Raw genomic sequence first — 27,151 nt, 5'->3', positions numbered from 1 at the left:
TGCTTATGGTAATCTTTCTCAGACCTCTACCATTTCCGGCAGGGCCCTGCATCCATACCTCTTACCATACTGTGCCAGTTGCCTGGGATGCCCTGTCATGCTCCTCTATCTAATGGAAGCTATTTTTTCTTCGAAGCTTAGTTTAACTTGTCTCTCCATGGAGAAGTCTTTTTCCACATCTCTAGGCAAATACAATTTCTTCTCTCATTTATTGCTATAGTTCTTTACTGGAAGGACAAGGAAATACTGCATATCTTAGAAGTATTTCTATCCCCTAGGAGACTAGAATATGTAATAAATAGAGCATAATTTTTTAACTCAACTAAATCTAGATTTTAATATTGTCTATTTCTTAATAGTTATATGACAATGAACATTTACTTCTCTGAGCATCAAGATTCACATCTATTAAATGGAGGTCATCATACTTATTTCATAGGCTTGTTAAGAAGTTTAAATAGATTGATGTATGTAACTGTCCTACCTGATAGGCAGTTTCAAATGTTCATTTTCTCTTCCTGCCACTCCCCATCCATTGTTCCAGAGATGTGTAACTCACCTCAACTCCTTCAAGTGACTGTAAGTGGCACATAAGCAAATGTCATATCTGTGTTTTCTTCTATGCACAGGTCTTGGTATATGGCTGGTGTTTGAAAAATTATTGGAGACAGAGAGAGAGGGAGAGAGAGAGAAGAAAGAGAAAGAGAGAGAAAGAAAGGAAGGGAACTTTGCTTTGCTTGGCCTCTTTAAAACAAAACTCATATTTTCACAACTAAATAAATAGTGGAAATAAATGTGAAGGTTCTTTGTAAAATATGGAATATCCTGCTACTTTAATTTTCAGGAGGCTGCATACATAGTGATTTGGGGTTTAGGCTATAAAGCCAGACACCTAAAAGTTGACCTAAATAATTTATTAAATTAGCACTCTGTGCCTCAGGGAGTAATAATAGAACAGGTTCCATAAGATTTATTGAGGATTATGTGAGATAATACTTAGCATGGTGCCTAATATGTAAAGAGTTAATACAAAGTTAGCTAGAGGTGTTGACAGAGGTGGTGTTAAAGTGATAAAGGTAATATTTATTAAAAACAGTCAGAAGACAGCTATTTTAATTTCTTAGAAGAATTGCTAGGGTATGGTTGTACAGATATAATAGGCTGGTTATTCTATCAAATGTTTGTAGTATTTCATTTCATATGTGAGTGAATGCTTTATGAAAAACGCTTAATGAGAATGTATTATCTTAATTGTAAGACTAGGCAGGTTTTAGAGTACAACATTTTCTTATCTTTGGGAAGTTCTTTCAGTTGAGGGAGAAAGATGTATAAAACTTCCTGTGTACCAAGGGTTATGGGTGGTATGGCAAAAGCATGTAGGGGCTATGGAGGGGACACAATGGAAGGAATGGTTGATTCTTCCTAAAGAGTTAAAGACAAGGGTTAGGACATTTTTCATAGAAGAGATGATATTTCAATGAAATTTTAAAGTGCTCTTGCCACTCAATTTGATTTTATACTGGGGTTAAGTAACAGCCACTAGTGGCCAAAGAAATGGAAACAGAGAGATTATTAGTTGTTAACTGCAGAAGGAGAATTTCTCGACTCTGTAAGACAGGATGGGAACCAGAAGTTAAAGTTGAGGAAAATAATATTTTAAAATATTTCCAAACTTGTAGAAGGACCATACATGAGCTAGCGCTTTCATAGATTCCTTTTTTATCTTTTTTAGTATGATAACTTCAAGGAGAAGTAAAGGCAAAGAAGAATATCAACTGAGTAGCATTTTAAATACAGTCTCCTGTTTTTAAAAGAATGACATGTTTTCTCCATTTTAAAAAAACTTTTTCATTTAAAACAATGGAAAGAAAGTAATGAAGACAAAAAAGGGAGGGAAAGGAGAAAATTTTATCATCAGTGAAGCAAAGGGGTATCCATAATCTGACATTACAAAATATGAGGAATATTTGCCAAGTACTGTAAAACTTGGACCAAAGAAAGAAAGTATCAAAAGTTAATATACTCCCCTATATTTTAGACAGAAAGAGACTTCTTAAAAATAAGAGTCTAAATTCTTAAAAGATCATGCATTAAACCTTTGATTAAAGCAATGAAATGGAGAGCTGTAGGAATATCATAGAAAAAGAGGAGTATGTCCCTACAATGATCAACTTGATAGAACAGGGTATTAAGAGATGCAGGATTAAAGCACAAATCATACCAATATGTCTTTTTTTATGATGGATTTTATGACATCTTAGTCAAAAATATCTGTTAGAGGTATAATAAAGGAGAGAGGGAGAGCAGTGAAAACCAAATTATAAACTCAGAGAGGTTACCTAAGGAGCTTCACTATGGTTCACTCTGAATTCCTGAGTGGCAAAAACTGAAGGAGATAGGCATCCAGGATAAAGTAATAACAAATGTAAAGACAGGATGTTGAAATACACAAACTTGATTTAAGTTTGGGTACCAGCTAAGCTGAATCAATGTAATTATCCTCTGTCTTTCATTGGCGAGAAACTGTTCAGAGTTGAATACTCATTCAAAGATAAGTGGTAAGTGAGAGAAAACAAAGAGGGAAGGGTACGGTATGAGGAAAAACAATTTTTTTGAAATTTCAGTTAGATTCTTTCTAACAAAACTTCAAAATTAAAAGAGAAAGAAAGAAAAGAAGGAAGGATACAATGGAGGGAGGGAAGGAGAAAGAAAAAAGGGATATTAGTAGTAGGACTCAGAAAGAACTGATAGATTTCAGGAAAGAAATTGAAATAATAATACGTTTTAAAAGAACAGCAGCACTGATTTAAAAATAAATGACTAAAGGAGAGGAAGAAGGAAATAAAAATATGATATTAAAATTTAAAAATTATAAAAAGAATTAAGGTGAGTATAATAGACATGATAGAGATGGTGGGTATAGATATATAGATATGATAAGTAAGGTGACCAAAGAAATCACATTTCTGGAACAGAAGAAATAGATGCTATAAATAGATATGATAGAAGAAAACTTTTCTGAAGTAAACATTTGAATTTATAACTTGAAAGGCATAGAGGTGATGCATTAATTAAACAGAAATTTCTAAATTTCAAGGACAAATGAATAAATATGTTAATAGAAAGATTAAGAAAAAGCAGATCACTTACAGGCAAGACAAGAAATCACAAATTCCTACAAATTCATTGCCAGAAGATAGTGGAACAATGTGTATGAAGATATAAGCAAAATTGTGACTGAGAATTTTAGGACTAACAACATTCCCTTTCAGAAAATCAGCAGACTAATGTTCTCAAGTATACAAAAGCTCAGGGAATCATTGCACCTATCAACCCTTGAAAAATTACTCCAGGATGAAATTCAGCCAACCAAATGATGTATCAAAATAAATAAAAAGCTGAGTTAAGGCGACTCCCTGGTGAAAATATTGTTTGGTTTTTTCATGGTGAAAATATTGTTGATGAACACTAAAACATATTAAATCCAGAACTAAGACTAAGCAACTATGGTTTTAGGATTATCGTACAAAATGAAAATGATAAGAAAAACCCATATCTAATTATTTCACCAACTATAGCAGAAATAAGTAAATATTATTGACAGTTGAAAAAATAATTAGGGTCGCCTGGGTGGCTCAGGGGTTAAGCGTTTGCCTTTGGCCCAGGGCGTGATCCTCGAGTCCCCGGATCAAGTCCCGCATCTGGCTCCCCGCATGGAGCCTGCTTCTCCCTCTGCCTGTGTCTCTGCCTTCTCTTTGTGTCTCTCATGAATAAATAAAAATAAAAATTTTTTAAAAATAAAGATTCTTCTTTAAAAAAAAAGAAAAAATAATTAAAATAATGATGTTTTACCTTAATATTTTTGACTATAAAGGTAACTCCTTAATGATTATGTTATGTATGTATGAAATATATATATATATATATATATATATATATATATATATATATGCAGATGTATGCATACAAAAGATCTAGAATAGGTATACTCTGGATAATTTGCATTTCCACATAAATTTTAGAATCAACTTGTCAATTTCTATTAGAAAACTTGCTGGGTTTTTATTAGGACTGCTTTAAAACTATAGGTGAATTGAGGAGAATTAACATCTTAAATATATTGTCTTCTAAGCCATCAGCATGGCATATCTCTCCAGTGTTTCAGGTCTTATATAATATCAGAAGAGATACTTCTTTTTTCACTTCTTTGTAGTCTACCTCCACCAACATGGTTTCTTGCACACACAAGGGTGCTCAGGAAATATTTATTTATGTAACCAATGTCCCCCAAAGCCAAACATTTATTCAGTAAAAAGTATCTAGATGTAGAGATGAGGTTAATATGCCAAAGCTACATGTAAATAAACTGTTCTAAGATCAATTTAAATTTTTTAAAAGATTTATTTATTTATTTGAGAGAAAGAGCATGCACAAGGGGAGAGGGGCAGAGGGAGAGAATCTTCAAGCAGACTTCCCACCCAAATGTAGAGCCCAGCACAGGGCTCGATCTCACAACTCTGAGATCATGACCCAGAGATTATGACCTGAGCTGAAACCAAGAGTCAGACGCTTAATTGACCGAGCCACCCAGGTGCCCCAATATCAATTTAAAATTTTAAACCCCATTGCTTTTGAACAAAGCTTGAAAGACCAATATAATTTATTTACCCAGCAAAACTCCCTACTGGAATCCCATACTCTGTCTCTACTACATGCATAATTATCCCTGAATTAGTATTTGTTAAATGGATAACCTCTTACACTTTACCCACAATGTTGTGTCATGAAAGTCTATTTTCAAGGAGGAAGCAAATTTACTCTAAATGGTTGTTTGAACCTCACATGATTTTTTTTTTAATTTTTTATTTATTTATGATAGTCACAGAGAGAGAGAGAGAGGCAGAGACACAGGCGGAGGGAGAAGCAGGCTCCATGCACCGGGAGCCTGATGTGGGATTCGATCCCGGGTCTCCAGGATCGCGCCCTGGGCCAAAGGCAGGCGCCAAACCGCTGCGCCACCCAGGGATCCCTGAACCTCACATGAAACACTATATTACAAATATTTCAAGAAGAGTGTTGTTAGTATGTTAATCAAATTAATATAACATCAGAAGCCCTGACTGTGAAGATCTAAGAAGTTCATGAAACTGTGGTTGAGCCATAGAAAACTGATAGCTATATAATTAACCTGGGTCTTTGAAGAGAATGGATTGGGAAAGGGAGAAGAGAAAAACCCAAGGCGTTTGAGAGGTAGGTAATGGAAGAGTATGAGTGAATGATAATGAGCATTTGTTGTTATAAAATAAATGCATTTGGGAACCCCTGAGTTTATAGAACTCTTGGGAGATTCTTCTATGTGTGGTATGATAAAGTGATTAGGACTTTAACAACAGGACACTGTCCTGATTTATCGCCAGCTGGTATGCTTTTCTGAAATGCCTAACTAGCATTAAGAACATAAGCTTTTATGTTGGGACAGAGCATCTCTCCACAGGCATAAGTGCATCGAACCTCAGCCTCACATGCTTGAAACTTTAACCCACCGAGTTAATTGTCCCTGATTAAATTATTAATAATGTTACAACAATATAATTGTTGTTGAAGTCATTGTTTATTATAGAAAAAAATGAGCAAGCAACATCGGCATTTCACGAATAATGAGTATTTCACTCACTCAATAGAGGCAAGAAGGTTCAACAGATCTGCTGGACTGATCTGGTGTGAAATAATTGCATTGATGACTTTCTTCAGGTTGTCATCACCAAATATCGCCTGGCAATTATTTTGAACAGCTGGCTGCTGTTATTGTGCATCTATTTATAAAGCTGTCCTCTTCAACAAGAGCTGGGGTCTTATAAGCATCTGTCTGCAGCCAGTTTTTGTCTCTCATGGAAAGATGATTTTCTGCAGACCTTACTCTTGACAGCCTTCCCCCTTAGCACCACCATTATTCAACATCCTTTTCTGGATCTTCTTTATTTATACATTGTTTCTATTAACAGATCTGTCCCATGCAACCAAAATGAAAACAACCCTGAATTAATTAAGCCCTGACTGGCTTCTATCATATCGTAAAACAAATGAGATTATGTCTTTTCCCTGGCTTACAAAGTCTATTTCTGAATGCGTATAGAATCACAGCGATGGTTCTTCTTCCACCGCTGATTTCCTCTTGTAGAACTTCATGATTTTATGTTATACTTTATAGGTGCAATTAAATGAAAATAAATAATAGAAGCCATAGAAAAGCTGCTTCAAATTAAAGAATAACATTTCTGTTATTCATCTTCAAAAAGATACTATTTAGGTGTGGATCCTTCGAAAACTTAAACGAATAATAGGAGATGACAGTTTAGTGGTGGCATGTTTTCTCAGAGGACACTCCAACATCTGTTCCAGGTATGGTCATTTGCTATTCCTATTTGAGAGGTGAAGCTAGGGAAAGAAATATCCCATGCAAAACATGTAGGAATGGGGAATACCCTATGAGGACTGTCCAACAGAAACTTCTGAAATGGCATAAATGTTCTATATTTGCCACTAGCCATATGTGGCAATTGAGTACCTGAAATATAACAAGTATAACTGAAGAACCAATTTTTAACTTAATTTTACTTAAATTTAGAAAGCCACACATGCCTAGTGGCAACCATTATTATCAGCTCTATGAAATAAGCTCCAATCTCAGGAACAATTATAAATCATAATTTTACTTGTGTAATTTGTAAGAAAGCCAAATATATAAATATATGTATTTATATTTTTTATGAAAATATCATTGGAGATGCTTGGTTTTTACTTACAATAAAGTATGTTCCTGTCATACTTAGTCTTTTCTGCACTATTATTTAATTCATACTTTTATAAGTTTCATAAATGTTAGAGTCACAGAATTTGGAGGTCGAATGAAACCCATTGAAAGAAATAGCTTAGTCTCATTCCATATTATAGTTAAGTTAAATGATTTCAAAGAATTCTGAAATGACTTCCCTAAGGTCACCTGGCCAGAAGTGACATTAAAACTAACATCTTTCCTTCTAGGTAATATTGTCTTATCATGGCAAAATATATGTAACATAAAATTTTGCATTTTAATCATCTTTAGGTATAAAATTCAGTGAAAATAAGTACATTTATAGTGGTGTGCAACCACCACCATTATCCATTTCCAGAATTTTGAATTTTATGGGTTGTGGAGGTTGGAGGAGAGATTTCCAAAAAAAAAAAAAAAATTTACCTACTTAAAAATTTTACCTAGTACAATAGGCAAATTAATAGAAACTGGAAGTAGATTTGAAGTAACTGGGGACTGATGGGAGAGGGAAATGGGTAAACCAACTTTTGAACTTCTCTCAAATATTCATTTCTTGCCAGGGCTGAATTGTCCAAAGGCTATAATTTAAACAATGAAATACTCTTTGTTTTGGTATCTTAAATATTTCATTTTTAGTGGTATATACTACCACTAGTACTAATAAGGTAATGTAATTCTGGTTCATGAATATTTCATACAGGCCAGACACTACCTAAAGTATTTTGCTTATACTACCTCATTAAGTCTTCACAGTGAGATTTTGAGGTAGATTTCTTTTTAATTTCTATTGTACAGATGAGAAAACTGAAGTACCGTAAGGCTCAGTAATTTGCCCGTGGTCACAAACCTTGGGAGAAGCAGCATAGTTACATAACTAAGTGGGGACTATATGTTGATAATTACTCTTACTTATAGCAATCCTTCAGATGGGCAGTCACATTCTCCCCTAATCTGGTGTCAGCCTTCCCTACCCAGCTCTGTCACCTGCTGCTAAGCAACACGGACATGGACATTGAACAGGCAGGTTAGCACTTCATTCTTCAAGATATCTCCTGTACGTTCCAGCCTTTGTTCTCCTGTGCTTCCTCCCTTCCCATTCACTCATCAGGCAGCTCTAATATGCTTCGGCCCATGTCCTCCACTGACTCTGCTCTTCTCAAGGTACAAATAAATGCCATGTTGATAAACTCAATGAACACTTTCTATCTACTCCTTAGTTGCTCCTCCACATGGACTCAGTTGTGTTGGTTCCCTTCTATCTCAAGTAGTTGACCTGTTTTTTTGTGATAGCATTAACTTCTATTTTTCTTTACTCCTATTTTTGGCTTCTCTTTGGAAACATTGTTTACTGTTTCTTCCCTCTCTATTCAACTCTTCAATATTGCAGTATCGTGGGGCCTTTCCTCCCTCTTCCTCCACCCCTCTGGTGATCTCAGCCATTCCCACTGCTTTAGACACCAGCTTATGCTCCTGTTTCCCAGATTTAAACCTTCAAGCCAGGTTTTCTTTGATCTTCTACATACAATTCTGTACCTGGTATTTCTAGTTGGTAGTTTCCCATACATCACAAACTTAACAGATTAAAAATAATTTGAAGGATTCCTCTCAATCAAATTTTGCCCTGGTATTTCCCAGCATAGTATTTGGTGATATCTAAAAGGATTCCTGACTAAAAGATATTAGAACTGGTCTTTCTTTTCCATATCCATCTCAAATTGTGACAATTACACTCCCAAATATAGCCCCAGATCATTCTCATTTTCTCTACCCTGGTCTAAATCACAATCAAACTTTTCCTGGAACTATGTCAACATCTGAAGTGGGGTTTTTCAGGCCTTATTTTGTTCCTCTAAAACTATCCTCTATAAAGATATCATACTGATAGTTTAAAAATATATGACTTATATAATTATCCTTGATTAAAACTTTTAAATGGCATCCTGTTACACTTAAAATGAAGTCATGTCTTCTATTTTTTAATAAAGATTTTATTTATTTATTCATGAGAGCCACAGAGATAGGCAGAGACACAGGCAGAGAGAGAAGCAGGCTCCATGCAGGGAGCCTGATGTGGGACTTGATCCTCCTAGGACAGTAGGGAGGCACTCAACCACTGAGTCATCCAGGTGTTCCTGAAGTCAGATCTTCTTAATTTCATTTCTATCCCATCATGTACCACTCCTTGCCTCACTCATGGTGGCCCAGTCACTCTGGCCTTCTTTTCTGTTTTTCCTTCTGAGGGAGTTCCCATTTGGGACACTTGCACAGGCTGTTTCCAGGACTTGGATGTTTTTCCCCTGGTTCTTCACAAGGTTAGCTCCATTTCCCCCTTAGATCTTATATTAGATATCCTCTTCTTGGAAAAACCTTCCCTGGACGTGCTAACAGGGCAATACTCTTGTTATCTATCAGAATACACTACGGTTTTGTTCATAGATTTTCACATTTTCTAATTATTTATCTATTTTATTTTCTGTAAATGATAAACTTCAGAGAAGGCAGACACAGTGTTTTGTTTCCTCCTTTGCTGTAGACCAAGCGCCTAGGACAGTACATGGTACAGAGCAGTTCCTCAAGAATCATTTGCTGAATAACTAATTGGATAAATGAAATGCCACATAAAATAGTAGAGATTGTTCAGGCATTAAAATTTGAGTACCACTGTACTACTCATTAGCGATGAATTTTCACAAAGGTTGGGGCGGGAGAGTCTATGAATAGTAATATCAAATCCATAGGATCATTTTGCCCCTTGTAGCCTTCAGAGTGCTTGCACAATAAATGCACACGAAGTATTTACATAACAGAAATACATGGAATAATCTTTGGAAGAGTGTCTGGACCTGCCTTTAGATGTGGCATTGAATAATTTATGTACAATGCTGGAGAGGCCATTGATTTAAGCATATATCTCATTAAAGTCCTATTTAGAACAGGACTTTCAACCTTTCCTCTAGCTGGATGATAGTCAAAGTGCATGGATCTGCCTCCTATCAATATCTCAGAATATCTGAACTCTAGATTCTTCCCAAGGATTACCACTTTAAACTCAGCTATAGTCCAACCCACCCCCACCCCCTTCTGAAAAATATGCTGCCTGGAAGAATGACTCAGGCTGCCTTGTTCCTCACTCTTTCCCAGCACTTACCATAGAACCTGATACATAGTAGGTACAAAATAGTACTAAAAAGTTTTTGGATGAATGCTGCTTGAGTCTTATAAGAACCCATTCATTGGGACAATATAATGGAAAGTGGACTAAATGATATACCTTTTATTTATTTTTCCAGACTCTGAAGTCTTGATATTTTAGATATTTCTACAGTGATTGGATCTATACATTATTTTCTTAAGTCAGGTCATCAAAGTGCTATAAGCCTAAAATATATTGTGTTCACTTTCTTTTAATGAATTGTGTTGAAATTATGTTACCAGATTATACAGTATGACCTGGCAATATTATTTATTCATATTTAATTGAATTGTGTACCGAATTTCTGATTTGATGAGACATTTTCTCTCTTCTCTTAGAAGAAATATGTTGGATATTTTTCATTTATAATTTCAGTTTGAACACACACCAAAATATAGAGTATTGTAGAAATGCAATTCCCTGCATATAAGTTTATATTAAAAATATATTCCAAATTCTTATTCTAAGATTCTGTGAGAGATTTATACTATGCTACAGAAGTATGACCTCCTACCTTTATGAATTTAAAGCTGATATATGCAAGGATATTTCAGAAGGTACATGAAACCATGCATAAATTGGTACATCTCCTGAATAAATTTATTACTCGTAAGTAATTTAAAATATTATTTAATATTAAAACTAGCACATATAGTTTATAGAGGAGAATGCAAAATTCACATGAATTTTTAAGATAAAATATGGAGACTTCAAAGAAATTCCATGCCTAGAGAAAGCAGCTCTGAGCTATGCTTCTGGGACCACCAGGAGTGCACATTCTCCTTCTCTGAAGTCAGGAATTCTTTGGTTGAAAAGTTTGAGATTAATTGAACCAGTTTTGAAAAATGAGTCATCTCAGAACTAAAAAGGGGGTCCATCTAAAGAGAGAGAACTAAAGGAAGCCTTTAGAAAGGGGAAAAGCCCAGAATTCTTCAAGGAAGTAGGTATGACGAAAACCTTAAGTGAAGATGAGAGAAATGAGAAAGCCTAGGAAACCATAACCAATCCCAGGAGCCCCTTCCAATAGCTCAGAGAGATGAATTTCTAAAAACAGAATAGACCTTGTTATGAAAGAATTATCCTTGTTAGGTTTGGAATCTCTCTCCCACCCAGATGTAAGATTCTCCAGGCCAGGAACATAGGGTCTTCCCTGGACACTGTGTGAAATGGGACTGAAAACACAAGCTGAGTGAGAAGCCCATACCAAGAACTTGATGGTCCCACCATGAAGAGAAGTGTTAGGAATGACAATTATGGCAGACGCTGAAATGCCCTTTCTGAACAGGAGACAGGGAAGTTGGCACACTTCCTCCAGTTGTCAGCTCCTTTAGGGGCTGCCTCAACAATAGAGATCTGCCTCATCTAAAGTCACAGCCTTCTCAGAGGAAGCATGAGTTTGCAAACTAGGCAGGGCAAGGGTAATTCCCAGCATTTGGACCCAACAAGAGACAATTCTGATGGGCAATGTTCCCACCAGAATTCTGAGTTGGTGGAAGCTTTGCTGACCTGCATGAGGTTCAGTTTCTCCTTCAGCCTACCCCTGTCTCCTCCCCCTTCCTTTAACAGGTGTTAATCCCTGCTAACCTCTGTCTCAGCCTGTGCTCCTGAAGAACCCATGTGGGATAGCACCACATCCTGGTAGGGCCAGGAGCAGTGCCTGGAATTGGGATGAAGATCCATCAGCATGCAGCTGGAAGGTGGTGAATGAAAATAGGCTGGGAACAGATGAAGAGGAAGAGACATGTGGAAAGGGATCTCCTGGTAATTGCTGTGAATTTTAGCTAAATTCTGATTCATTTTTGTGGGTCAGCAAAAGTATGATGTGTGGGGGTCTGGTTTATATGGCCAGAGTGGGAGGATAGACATAACTCCTCCTGGTCCCTTTAAGGCCTCCTTCCTAAGCAAGATAAGATCAGGGGTTCAAAAGTTTTGGTCACATACTGTGTTCTGGGAGGAAGGATTCCTTGACTAGAATTTCAGCATTATATTTTCCATTTCACCTGCTCTGGAGTTAGCCTTTATACTAATGGGAATCCAGTATTCCCCTCACCGCATAGTCTCATTCTCCATCTAGTAGTTGTCAAGGCTGGATGCGGGCCTGGGCAGTGAAGTGTGGGGCTTTGGTGAGCCAGGCATGGCGGGCAGTAGTAGAAGACAAGGTGGGTGCTTGGATAGACACGGTTGAAAGGTTGATGATTCTTCTGACCTTAAATGACCCTAAGTAGCATTCGTGCAGTATTTTGAGCAAGAGCAGATGGTCCGTATAGATAGGAGTAGAAACAGATGGTATCTCACTGTCAGATTTTCTCTCCTGAGACCTGGTGCCTGTCGTTGTATGCTTTATACTGCTCTTTGGCATGCTAAAGGGAGTTTTTAAGAACTCCTTGAATAGCCAGTGGCTCTCCCAGGATCTTGCTGGCCTTCTGCTAGGGACGGATGAGGTGGTTTGAATAAGGGATATGAGTGAAAGCCATGGTTACAATGCAAGGGTGAATTCCAGTGAAAGGAGTATAGTAAAGCAATAAGCAAATTCCCAGGTGGTGAGTTAAATAAACCCATGCTGTCATCTGCACAATATGTAGTAGTGACATGATCACAGGAAAGTGATTAAGTGACTCTGGGGCTCCACTCCCAGCAATTTCACCACTGTGGTGCAACCTTGGGTAATTTACTTAGCCTCTCGATGTCTCCATTCCTCATTTGAAAAGTAAAGATATTAAAGAGGGCACTTGTTATGATGGGCACTGGGTATTATATGTAAGTGATGAATCACTGGATTCTACTCCTGAAACCAATATTGCACTGTATGTGAACTAAAACTTAAAAAAAAATTAAATAAGAGTTAGGAGAAAAGTAAAGGTAACATCATAGCACCTACCCTGCCCCTCCCTGTAGTTTTATGATGATCAAATGAGTTAATACATGCAAAATTCTTGCCAAGGATAAGTACTCAATAAATGTTAATTATTTTATTATGATTTATTCCATGTGGCTCTTGGTTTGAAAGCAAAAATGCTGATAGGTGGAACCAGAGGTAAACGGTTTAACTACTGCCTTCTAGAATTGTGTCGTGACCCAGAGACATGTTCAGAGATGCTGTAGCTAAATAATGTGAATTCTGAAAACATCCTTAATCAGAGGAGGGGAGGGATTTGTTGATAGAATTCAGGCAAGGAATAAATTGTGCTCTGGGAGAGTAGCCATTATCACCACAATAGACATAGGAGAGGTTGGCGATGAGCCATCAATCATGAAAAAGTACCATGGAGGTTGGAAATGGGCATAGAAGTTCTTCAAGCTTCTTGAATAGGCCCTTGGCCTGAACATGTGTCACAAGTGTTGATATATTACAGAGCATCCTGGGGAACATCAGGTGGCAGTATTGAGTGTCAATCTTCCCCATAGGGAGGAACAGCTGGCCACATCCATGAAAGGATGCTCTCCATCCCCCATGTCTGCCCTCACTATTCCGTCTCACATTCCTCAGCCCCCAGGCCCTACCTTGGGTGCTTACATAAGTAACAGGCATAGCTTTGTTTAGGCTTCAGCTTCTGTGTCTTGCCAGTTTTCTTCAATCCTTTGCAATTAATATTGGATGGCTAGAGAGTTGTCAGGGAGAGAAATTTCTTGGGGAAAGTGGTTGTTTTCATCTCCTTATGTTCTGGTGTATGTGATAGAACTTGATAATTGGTTTTGGCTGTTCAGTACATTCATTCATTCATCCACTTCCTATGATGAAATAGGAACAAGATATACAAATTAGAACAAAATGAAAAAGTGGCAGAATAGTAAAATGAAGCCCAGGGATAAACTTAATTTTAAAATGCATATGGTAAGGCCAAGAAAATTGAGTGGGCTGCAAATTCAGCCAAAAGAATGCTTTTAAAACTTGACCATATGTTAAGATTGCACAGTACTTTTTATTTATTTTATTTTGCCTCACTTTTACAAAATTCCATTCTCAGTGATAGTGACATAATTGAACTGGTGTGGAGCCCAGGTGAGGCTTCCCAGGTAAGGCTAATGTACAGCCAGAATTTCAAACCACTGTAATCAAAAAAGAAACAATTACTTGGTCAAAGAAATCACCAGGTTCCCCTCTTGAATCTTGATTTAGTGCATTGCAAATCTATTTAACCAAACAATCCAGCTAATTCTAAAGTGATTCAGAAATGTGGCGAAAGTTTTGGTTTTCAGAACTTACATTTTATTCACAGAATATGAATTAATTCACAGTATTTGAGTGTACAACATTAGTTCTTAGGAGTTATTTAACTTTTTTTTGGTACTGAGGCATAAGAGAAATGTTTTGGTGGGTCCCCCCAGAAAGGAGATACTATAAGATTCATGAACAATATCCTCAAAAACATCCTTTCAAAAACAATGGTAAATGTGACACACATGCTTCTGATTTACCTCTCAGTGTAGGCAGAGGGCATAACAACAAAACACAATATAGTTTTCCTCAAAAAAAAAAAAAAGCCTCTAAATATGAAAGACCAAAGCAATATGGTCTAAATTCACAGCTGTCTGGTTTCAAGCAGGCGTACATTTTTAAACAACTTGTTTGTTTTACTGATTATAAAAGTAGTACATGGATATTGAAGAAAACTTAGAAATGCTGGAAATACTTTTAAAAGAAAATTAAAATAATCTGTGTATCAGCTAGGACCTTTTTAAATTTTAGGTAATAGAAACTGATTCTATCTTAAGCTAAAAAAAAAATTATTGGAAGACTATCAAGAACTCATAGAATCAACATGACCAGGCTAAAAATGGGTAGGAACAAGGGCTGATCCAGAGAGCTTTGAAAAGGGAAACAACACTCTATTTGTGGCTGAAACAGCCAAGGTAGATGGTGCTGCCCCACTGCAGGACACCAATGAGGTAGGGTTTCTCACACCAGGTTCTAATTCATAGGGCTGGTGTGAGGTCAGAGTTTTTATTTCTGAGAAGTTTCCAGGTGATGCTGACACCATTGGCCCACACAGACTTGGAAGAGCAAGATAGCAGATAGCACAGCCTCTTATACCATAAGTTGTAGAATGAATCCCAAAGTCCCTTAGGCACTGGATCTGTTCAAGATTTAAATTTCCACCTCAGTAGGGCAGGTTCCACATCATATAAGCATATGGTTACCAGGGAGCAAGAAAAGAGAAAATCAAGGCCCCTTGATTTGGGAGTATGGGGGGATTAAATAAGGGATACACCTCAAGTAGGAAAACAGCCCAGCCCAAAAGAACCCACAGATAAACACTACAACTTGCAATTCTAGGGTCTAGAGATGGTCACTATCAACATTATAACATTCAGGGTTATTTCATTCACTTTATTTATTTTTTCTTATGAGAGAAGAGTATCACAAAGCTTGAGATTATATTTTCTAATGATGCATCTAAAATAAAGATTGCTCACTATCCATTTAATAATAATTTTGTATATTTTATTAATCAATAATTTTGATTCAGACTTCGAATCAGAATTTGTGTCTAACTGAATACCAGACCAAGATGTATCAAAGTACTATCTATAAAAAATGGCAATTTTTTTTTTCTAAAAAGAGCTCTCAGTTTCTTTCAAAACCTGAATATAAAATGGAGCACCGAAGTCCCATATTTTAATATTTGGAATATGTCTATGATAACTTTACCTGGAAATGTGCAAACAAGTTATTACCACTTGCACACTCCAGCCAAAAAATAAATTCCAATTATGTGCCTAGGAGATATTTTAAGCAAAGTGATTTCATGGTAAACCCTCTGGGATAACTTAGTTGTAAAATAAACCCGTAAGTAACATGGGCAGACCCGCAATTTATAATTGTTTGATATAAGCCAGTTAATTGTCGAACATATGCCCAAAATGACTATTTGAGTCTTGAAATACTTTAGCTTAAGTAATTCGTTCTGATAGTAATCCAATAGTAGGACTATGTTGAGGCTACTCCAAATTCATGACAAATAAATTATGCTATTGGCTCAGAAAGAAAAAAAAAAACAACTTATTGGGGAACTTACATTTAGTTATCCAAAAGTAGTTTCAAATCATTAAGATACAAGTGAAAACAAAAAGTAAGTACAATTCCCAATAAGAAACAAACAGACAAACAAAAGCCATTTCTGATTATGGGAATAATAACGTATATATTAAAGGAATTATAGGACCTATTAATATGTGTTAGTAGGAACCCAGGGAATACACACAGGAGTACATCTGGAGATTGTTGGACTGAGAGGTATAACACAAAGCTAGATAGGGAATAATTTATTGACATGTGAGCACTTACCCATTAGCTAGGAGTCCAATGTCCTGTGGTATGGCCAAGAATTCCAAAGTTGATTCTGATACACTATTGAGTTGGCTCTTTGAAGTTGGATTCAGTGTTGACTTACAGTTAGGAAGATGGAGCTATCTGAAGTGACCAACGGAACTGAAAAGAAGTATGAAGATTCAGGACGGTGAGAATGTTAGAATGGATTGACATATGAGAATAGAGAACCTCATTACCACACATTCTATTATTGCAAATTGGCTAAACATATTTTAAAAGGTAAAATAAACCTAGTCTTTTTATTGTTTTTAAGACAAGGAGATGAGAGGAGAGTCTGAGGGAGAGAGAGAATCTTAAGCAGGTTCCATGCCCAGTGCAGAGCCCAATGGGGAGCTTGATCTTCCATGACCTTGAGATCACAAATCAAGAGTCAGACCACCTGAACCACACAGGCTCCCTTAGCTTACTCTTGATAAATATTTCATCTGTTTTCAGCTTCTTGAGTATTTTAGAAATAAGTTTGACCCAACTCTTTTTTTTTTTTTTTTTGATATAGTAAAGACAATAAAAGAATCATGGCAGACATCCTCCTTGTTTTTGTTATTACGGAGAGAAACTTGTTGAGAATACATAAAAATGCATAAGAAAGTGACATTCAAGAGCTAAGTAATGAAAGAAAGAGGTAGGGAAGATTTAAAAGCAAAAGTAAAATTTATGGAAAGCTTAGATTTTAGAAGGAAGGATCTGATGGGAAAGGAGGCTAGGAGTGACAGCAGTGCAAGGAAGTTGGATATCCTTTGTAGAACCCACTTAGTCCAAACTAAGGCCAAAATAGAGCAGGATATGTTGTACAGAGAAACTAAGAAGATATTTTTAACAAACCTCTTCAATAACAAAATAATCCTCAATAAATGAGTTGCAGCATTTGATGATACTTAAAGTGATATAAAGGAATAATTCTTAAAAATCTGCACAGTATACAGAAAGCATTTAAATTTCAATATGGAAATTCAGTTATACAAAATGCCAGAATCATAATACATTTCCATGGAAAATTCAGAGAATTACTGTATCTCTATTTCTGGAAAGGGGAATGGCAGCCACTATTTCCGGTGTTTAAAATCATTCAGTCTCTCATTGCCCTCAAGATGAAATCTAAACTTACTAATAAATGTCATGAGCCCCTTAATAATCTGGTCCCTTCATTTATCATTGTTTTTACAACTCTCCATCAAATCATTCTGTATTTCAGCCATGATGAGCTACTTTTAGTTCCTCAAATGAACCACAATATCTTGCATTTTCACATTCTGTCTTTTCTGTCTGGAATATTTTTCTCATCATCTTTCCCCTTTGTGTAATTCTTCGTGTTTGTTCAGATCTCAGGAGAGTGATCCTACTTTCAGCCTTCCCTGATGCCTGCCTCCCCTTATTTAGAGGTCATTCTAGATCTTCTTCCAGAGATCCTCTACTTCCTACATGTAACACTCAGTATATCATACTTTAAGTGTCTGCTTACTTGTCTGTATCCCCTACTGGACAGCAAACTCTGTAGGAACTGGACCCATGTTGAAACTCTCAATAGTTAATATGATCAGTATTGAATTATCGAGCACCTACTAATGTGACAAAGATTTTTCTAGAACCCGAAGATACAATAAGAACAAAGTCACAGCCTTTATTGTGCTTGTATTCTAAAAGAATAAATAAATAACTGTATGCAAGAATTAATGAATGGACATTTTGTAAGTGTAAGATATATCAAAGACTAATCAACAAAAGCTTATTATTCAAGCACTTAAAATGTGTCCTATCATCTTCAAGGTACTATGTATGGTGATGAGGATTTAAAAAAACAAACAAGGAGAAGCTTCCAATTTAGTTGGGCAAGAAAAAAATCAAAATACAGGCAAATCACATGTTCTTCTAATTAAAAGCACAGCAAAATTTGTAAATGAAAGAAATCAGAGTTTACTAATAGAGTTGGGGGCTGGACCTCCATGAAATTATTGAAACTTACGTCAAATCATGGGGGGTAACTGGCTAGCATTTTGCTTCTCAGAGAGGAAGGGAGAAATGTTATCTTTACAAGTGCTGGAGCCAAGCCACAGAGAACTGAAACTGAGTATGACTTCAGGCAAGAAGAAATTGTTCCAGCCTGAAATCCCAGAAATAAAGGTGGGAAGGAAATGTGATCTCTGTGTGACCTTCTGCTTTGATTTATTTAATCACTTAGTAAACATTCAGTGAACATCTACTCAGTACAGGCACAGTGCTAGGTACTGAAGGATGGAATACCAAGGTGAGCAAGCGCAGTTGTGGGCCTAGTTTCTGTGGGACTTCCTACCCCATGTAATTGGTGGAGGAAGGATTTCTATCATCATACCAGAAAGGAGTCTAATCATGAAGGGGGTATGCAGAATCTGGTCTTCTTGTTCATAGTCAAATATTTTTTCAGTAAACTTGGCAGCCTCTTTGCTTATAAGCCATTTGAGATGCCTTCCATTTCCATGGTTCTAGCTTGACGTTTTGACTCCATAAAGGAATATATAGCACATTTGGTTTTACTTTGGGTGAGTGCAAAATTTCAATGATTTTAAGATGAGAACAAGAGAAAAATGTCTTTTAATCTGAGATCCATTTTGTTTGGAGAGTGAGTTCTATCTTTTTGATTGATCTTATTAAAGCACACTGAGATTGAGTTTTGATATGCTCAAGGTCCAATTCAGTCCAAAGACCACGCCCCCCGCTCCCAGAAAAATGGATCTTTTCTTAAATCATGCTTTTCATAACCAAGAAGCTTGCAGAGTGCTGAAATAGACACTCTGTGGAAAGGCAGTTTGCAGAAGTCTAAATTAAGCCTATTTCATTACTAATTCAATGAATTCATAAAATATAGGAATAATTTTACCCTTGTTTTAATTCGAATCAGCAAATGTTTTCAGATGTGGTTGATTAATTAATTATCTGTCTTTAATCTCACCATTATCTGACGAGAAGGAAGGGAAGAGAATTATAAAGGTAAACCTATTTGCTGAGGGAGAATTCACAGCTTTTCCTGTCGGATTCAAGGTATTCAAAGGACCTGTCTGTATTCTTACAGATTTCCATCTTGCTTCAGGAAAAATCATTGTGTCACCAGGAAGTAGCTGTTAAATGCAAAATGCTAATGCTAAAAATGAAAAGACACACTGAGTTTTAAATATTGATTTCAGTAGTGGAAGAGAGACAGATAACTTAATACCTTGTCTATAAGAGAAGCTAAATTTTAACCGAGTCTCTACATCTCCATGGTAAAACAGCACAAAATGTGCCATTTTAATGCCACAGAAACTAAATCTTAGAAATATATTTATGTCTAAGTCATCATTTTGCTAGATTAAAAAAATATTGGACAACTGGGTGTATGGAGAAGACTCTAGGTCACCTCCCCCAACCTTTTCCATGATCCCTCTACAGGCTACATAGTCACAGTTGAGGTGAGGAGAAGCAGTGCCCTGAATACAACTGATTAGGTGTATGATCTTCTTTTCACATGTTTCAGCAGGGAGTAATTGTGTTGCCAGTAAGAAGCAATGGTGCTTAAAATCAATTATGAGGACAAAAAGCTTTCCAGCTGGCTGAGATGTCCAGAAAGTTGTTCCATAGTGAACTTGGCTTGTGTCGAACATCCCCTTGCTTAGCCAGGAAGCAAGTTGAGGCTGTTAGTACTAGTGAAATGCGCTGCCTGAGGCTTCAAGGTCTCCTGTTGAAACAATCACTACCGATTACATATACATTTTGTGTATGCCTGTGTTTTGAGTGTGTGTTAGTGTGTGCACATTTTGAAAGAGAGAGAGACCAAAGAAAGAAGACAGAGGAAGAAGAAAGGAAGAAATGCCACACAAAACGTCAGTTTTGCAGGAATGAGCGGCATATGCCAACTGTATGGAACATGGAGTGGTGTAAAAATTCCAGAATGGTTCCCTTGCACTTTCTATTTCAATACAGAATCCCTGCCTTGGACCATCTCTTTCTTCTCATTCAGGGTCTGTTGGGCTGCTTTGCTACATTTCTCTCTCCTTATTCCCACTGCCTGCCAATGGGTATCAAATTTTCTTAGACTCAGCCTCCTGTACAAGTTGCCAGTCTTTATAACACCTTGGTTGAAGACTCTCTTCCCAGTTCCAGTGGTGGAATTGGGAACTGGTTGTATTCTATCTAAGCACATGGCTCTTTGCTCAGAGAACATGATCCATGAACAAAGGAATAAAACAAATGGTAGCCTGACTGGTACTTACCACATTCTCTAGTCTCAGCAGGTAGGGAAGATGTGGATTCATAACCCAAGGAAGAGTCCCTCTGTGTCTCTGAGAAATCCTGCATCCATCTCCCCTAAAGAAGGAGAAACAAAAAGTCTTCCAGCAGGTACCAGCAGGTATAACAGCAAGAACAGAGACTCAAGTGTGTGTCCTGTCTCCTCAGCTGTCAAAGGCTCTTTCCTTTGCAGGACTACCTGGGCAGAGTCCAAATTTTTGCAAGAGCAGCCAGGCAACAGGGCAGTCTTCCAATTCTTTATAATATATCTCAAAAAGTCAAATCTTCTTCATTTCTGACATTGCCTTAGTTTTGCATTATAAAGAAAATGGATGATTGTCCTTTAAGTTTTAGTTCTTTAAAAAAAAATAGGGTCACAGTCTTAAAACCAACGGAAGAAAGAATCTTAAGCACATCATTACCTCTTGAAGTGCTCTTAAGGAGGACTATCTTGGGGACCCCAAAACACTATGGTCATTCATTTCTGTGAACTTCCCTCTGAACGGGACTCCAGATCTTGAGAGTCGAAAAGAAGAGAGGGAAGGCTTCTCAATATAGGCTCGTCACTGGTTGATCACGTAAAAGAAACTGTGATCTTTGAGGCTACAGAGCTTAACCTGCAACCAGCATATCTCCTGTGTCCTGTTATGGAAAAGGAGTCTCTCACTACTCTGATTTGTTTTAGCTTAGTCGGTGTCAGGTCTTAGTTATGGAGGGAGATGAAATAGACCCTGCTATATCCACATTGTTATCTGATGCTCACAACGGCTAAGACGAAGTAGTTATTATCCTCATTTTCTGGATGAAGAAACTGAGATTTAGAGAGTTTAAGGGATTTGCCTGAAGTGATATAGCAAATAAGCAGCAGAACCATGATTAGAAGCCGGATCCTTTCCTTCCCAAGCCTATGTTCTTAGCCACTGAACTATAGTACCGCTTAGATCCCAGAAAGATGATATTGTGTTCATTCATTCATTATTGCATTCATTCTGTGAACAACCTTTCTAAGTGCCCAATGTGTGCCAGTCAGTAGAATGATTTGGAGAATACAGTAGTCATTACTTTCATGCAGCTTTACAGCGTTTCAGGGCATAGGAAACTCCTCCAGAGTGAAAGAAATCCAACAAAAAGACCTTCAAAACAGAACGGCTTGCCATACTCATGTCCCATGGAAGACAGAGTCCTTGAACCTTTCAGGAGACTCCAGTCTCCTGCTCACTTAATCAATTTGTCCCAGATTAGACTAAAGATCATACACTACAAAAAAAAATGAGTTTATATATAAGTTCACTCTCCCCCTAGATTTAGAGCTCACACACTGTTAAAAGCTGGTGTCTGTACCAGAGTCAGAACAAGGGCTCTTTGGGGAATTAAGGCCATGCAGGTGGAGACTCTCACTGCTACTTCCCAGCCCTGTCACCTGGCATCTGAGTCCCATAAGCAACAAGTCCAGGAAAGATAAATTGAAGAGGGATGTTTCTGTTCTCCACGTCCAGGTGTGGAACAGCTGGTAAAGGCCAGGGGACCCCAAAGCTGTAAGCAATAAATTGTGCTGAAACTCTGGCCACTTCACATCACTCCGGATTTCTCACATTAATAATCACTGCCCTGAGCAAAATGGAAGCTCAGGTGTGTTCTGTCCCTATGCCGTCCAACCCATCCACATAGTCACCTGGTTCGGATTCACAGCAGGGCCTTGAAAAATGACAGGCAGAAAGCTGTGATTTATACAGGGAGCAGGTAATTAAGGCAAAATGCCTGTAAGGGCAGCCTCGGTTAGAATGGTCTCAGAAACATGATTGGAAGCCCCCAACGTCCAAAGAGCCCGTTTGAGAATGTCCTGAGCATGTATGTACGTGTCACACACACACACATACCCATGGCACACAGAGAAAAATGTTTGAGTGGGTTGAGCTATTCAGGTTACCAGCATTACCTTAGGATATTATGAAGGTAAAAGCTATGACTTTGGGCTAAATGCTTCACATGAAAGTATTACAGGCAGAAAAAAAGAAGGGGAAGGAAAAAATTGCAATTTATGGAATAAAACGATATGGCAATTTAACTGGACCAAAAATAATCAATAAAAATTAGCTGCATCAAAACATGTATATATTGGTTGATTTATGTCAAGTGTCTCCTCTGTGAAAAACTTACCACCTTTTGATCTTTTGAATCACATGCATCTGTGCATATAAATATAGGCATATAGATGCAAATCTGCCATGTGTAGATTTTTGCCTTTTTTTCTTGCTTTCTGACTGAGAGCCTATGTGCTTAAGCTCTTCAAAAACACCATCTATATTCAGCGCAGCATTATTTTCAATAGCCAGACGCGGAAACAACCTAAATAAAGAAAATCTGTCTGTCTCTCTCTCTGTCTCTCTCTGTCTCTGTCTCTCTCTCTGTCTCACACACACACACACACACACACACACACATACACACACTAACACACACTGGAATATTATTCAGCCTTAAAAAATAAGAAAATCCTACCATTTGCATCAGTGTGGATGGAACTGGAGGGCATTATGCTAAGTGAAATAAGCCATATAGAGAAAGACAAATACTCTATGGCATCACTTTTATGTGTACTCTTTTTTAAGAAATCTAATTTCTAGAAATAGAGAATAAAATGGTGGTTGCCAGGGGTTTGGAGGAGGGGAAAATGAGGAGATGTAGATCAAAGGGTACAAACTTTCAGTTATAAGAATACGTTCTCAGGATTTAATATGCAGAACAATAGTTAGTTGCACTTGAAAATTGTGAGAGTAGATCTTAAGGGTTCTTCCTACACATAAGCAAAAAGAGTTAATTATGTCAGGTGATAGATGTGTTCACTTGATTTTGGTAACCATTCTATAATATATATGTATTTGTACATTAAATCATCCTGTTGTGCACTTTAAATACATCTAACTGCATTTTTCAATTCTTCCTCAATAAAGTTGGAAAGGGAAAACACCATATTCTGTGGCCATTTCCACTATTTCGTGTTAACTTGTGAGCAGCTGACATGTAGTCAGAGGCCTCAAATGACAATGGAACTAAGCAGATTTTCTAGGCTTCCCTCATTTTATTTTTCTGTTTTGTATATTTAGGAGAGAAGAAAAGCCAATGAGGCAATTGTTTCTTGCAAGTGAATTATAAATATAGGTTACACTAGATTTCAATAAACGACGTGTGCTCTGAATGTAGAAGTCATTGGTGAAAAATAGGTCACAGGAAATGAAGGTTTAACCATATTTCCATGGCCATGTAACTCTGATCACTATATTTAAATTTTTCAAGCCTGTTCCTTAAGATTAGTGATAATACTACTAATAATAACTACTTGTTGAACAAACACTTCATTTAATCCTCAACACAACTCTATTGCCATTTTATCCAAGTGGCACTCGAGACCCAAAACATTTAATGTGCTCATGAATTCAAGTATCAGTGTGTAGTAAAACCATAGTTTGAGCTTGGATGATATGACTCTACACCTCATGCTCCTAGCTTCTATGCCACCCTGCCCCCAGGAAGTCAAAGAGTAAAGCCTCTAGGTAATTAGGAATACATGTGAATGTGTCAAAACTTTGCTTCCCAAACTGCTACCTCTGCCAGATGAAATAGTGCCCCTCCTCTGAGGTCTGTCCTCCATGGCCTTGGGGGTTTGTGAATCTTATGGATATGAATTCAAATCCAGTTCTGTCTTATACAATGTGTGATCTGGAATGGATTGCTTAACCTCTCTGAGTAACTCTTACCTCATAGTACTTGAGTAATGAACACATTGATTTATTTAGAATATTCTCTTCATGACAGGCACTTAGTAGCTATTTAATAAATGATGCTCTTGTCTGCTACCTGCGTCCTGAAGACTACCCTATTTCTCAGAATTAGAACTCTTTTTTTTCTCCATGCTTTCATGGGCCATTGTTTTACTCTCCCTTTTAAGGATATTATGGTTATTTGGTGCTGTTCCATTTCCTCAAGTAACTTGTGAAGTATCTGATGTCAGGATTGACCTCTTATAACCAACCATCTTTGCTTACACTCTCCAGAATGGGAAATGGTGCATAATTTTGTCATTAAAATTCTGGCACAGAAATTCAGTAATGGCAGGAAGAGATAATGTGAACAATTTCTTGAATATTTTAAAAGTCCAATTAGTCAGGATTAGCAGATCCATATGAAAACTAAAACTGAATAAAAAGGAGTTGAAAATTGGTGAAACATATATAGGATTAGAAATGTTTCCTAATTATTTTTTACTCTAATCAGAAATATTGTGGATCAGTTGGTGATGATATTTTGAAATAACACCATCTGAAATAATGGTCACTTGCTGAAATAAATGAACTACTTAGGTCACTGGGTCATCATGATGACCTGTACACATTGCAAAGCTATCCAATTGACTTCATAACTGACATGAATACTGAACTATGTTGTGACTCGAAGCATTGCAAAGGCCACCAGCTTGCATCACCCAAAGGTGCTTTAGCATGGACTAACATAAAAACATGTGGAATAAATTTTCATGGACAAATTTTTCATGATGATTTTGGGAATGTGGTGAATTATATTCTTTCATTTAAAAAAAAAAACAAGAAATCACCCTATGATTATACATTAAAATAAGTCTGGGGATTCTCAGTTTTTGAAATAATTTCAGATCATACACATTTTAAAAAGGAAGCTACTTCTGAATTCTTAAGAATGAGAGATGTGTTAGAAATTATAAAATAGGGCTATACTGTAATACAAATACTATTTTATAGAACATGGTTGGAGTAAAGGAATTCAATTTCCTTTCAATTTTAGCAAAGAAAGCAAAACAACAAACCAAAGGCTCCTGGGGGCTCAGTCTGTTAAGCGTCAGCCTTCCACTCAGGTTATTATCCCAGGGCCTGGGATAGGGCCCCACGTCAGGCTCCTTGCTCAGTGGGGAGTCTGCTTCTTCCTCTCCCTCTGCCTGCCACTCCCCCTGCTCTCTCTCTCGTTCTCTCTCTCTGTCAGATAAATACATAAAATCTTTAAAAAAAATATGGGAAGCTGACAAAGAAATCGAAAAGCCTATCCTAAAGCTTATCCTAATAACTTGATGAGGAAAACATCAACACATCAAGGACTATCTTGGAGGAATGGCAGTAAGAATAGAATAACTGGTTTACCTATTAGAAATTGTAATGCTTCAAAAAATCCAGGTAACTTGACTAAACACACTAAGTGACTTGTAATAGAGTCATTCATTCATTTATCCATTTATGCACACATCTGGGTTAACACTTACTGAGCACGTGTTCACTCTGTGCTAGGTGGTAAGATGAAATGCTTCCAATCAGGCCACTGCCCTAAAGGTAGATTGCAATTTTGTGGGGACCTATAACCAACTAATTGTGGCATATAACCAACTGATTATGATACACAGTTACTACTATCACTTTAATCAGGAGGTGGATAATCCTACCTGAGGGAATCAGGAAAACTTCTCAAAGAATTGACATCTTAGCTAGGCTCTGCAGAGAGAGGAGTGGTAAGAGAGTAGAGTAGAAGAGTAGAAGTAAGAGGCAGAGGGTTCACTAGGTGGGTTAGGTTAGAAGAAAGTCTACATCAGGCAAAATATAAAATAACATAAACAATTCCTTGAATATTTTATTCAAGGACAATAATAGTCTGGCTATATTATAAAGTTGAGGAAGAGGAACAATGAAAGAGAAGTTTAGAAGATTCGTTTGAGAATAATCTTTAAGAGTCATGGTGCTAGGCTAAAAAGGTTGTTGGGCTTCGTCATATAAGCAAAAAAAGCTGATGTTTTTTGAGAGAGAGAGAGAGAGAGAATGCCATAAGTGTTTCAAAATGACTCTGGCTGGAGTGTGGAGACTGAATTGGAGTTAAAAAGACAAAGGAAAGAGAAAATTATTAAACCTAGTAATAGGATAAAAGGAGAGATATCAGATAATTTATGAACCTAATCTGTATGCAGTGGGATAATTATTGCTTCGAACTCCTCCTTGACCGCTTGAGTGGTTCCAATGAACCAGATATCATATGAAAGCTTAAAATTATTTGATCAAAAGTTTAAAATTAATTAATAAAATCCAATTAATTAAAGCTAATAAAAAAAGAAGAGAAAATCTTTAGTTAAAAACACCTTGAACTTGAATGTGTTGTTATAATTCACCACCCAAGATATTCACAAGAGAAATGATAAAGTGGTAGATAATAACAAAATGCTTCACTTTGGCAACAATGACAAAAAAAGCTTGCTCAAAGTAATGTATTATCATTGACCCTGCTGACTTAAGTTATTTTAAAAACATAATCTTCTTTTTCATTTGGAGCATATTACTTTGCACAAACTCAGATTAGAAAAATATTTGCGTCCAAAAAAAAGTTATTGTATATAAAGAGAATAAGTTCAAAGAAAGAAATGATATTGTAAAATTACCTTTTTTGGGAGGGAGTGCATTAGTGGGAAATGAGTCTGTGTGTTACACTGACCTAGGAAAAATACTATGTGTAAATATTAGAAATGGGGTAGTATCTGATTCAGGAGAATCAATTAATAAGCTAAAGTAGGTTG

This window comes from Vulpes lagopus, chromosome 9 (assembly GCF_018345385.1).
Source record: "Vulpes lagopus strain Blue_001 chromosome 9, ASM1834538v1, whole genome shotgun sequence".
Taxonomy (NCBI): domain Eukaryota; kingdom Metazoa; phylum Chordata; class Mammalia; order Carnivora; family Canidae; genus Vulpes; species Vulpes lagopus.
The sequence above is the reverse complement of the archived record's forward strand: the minus strand, read 5'-3'. Positions refer to the sequence as shown.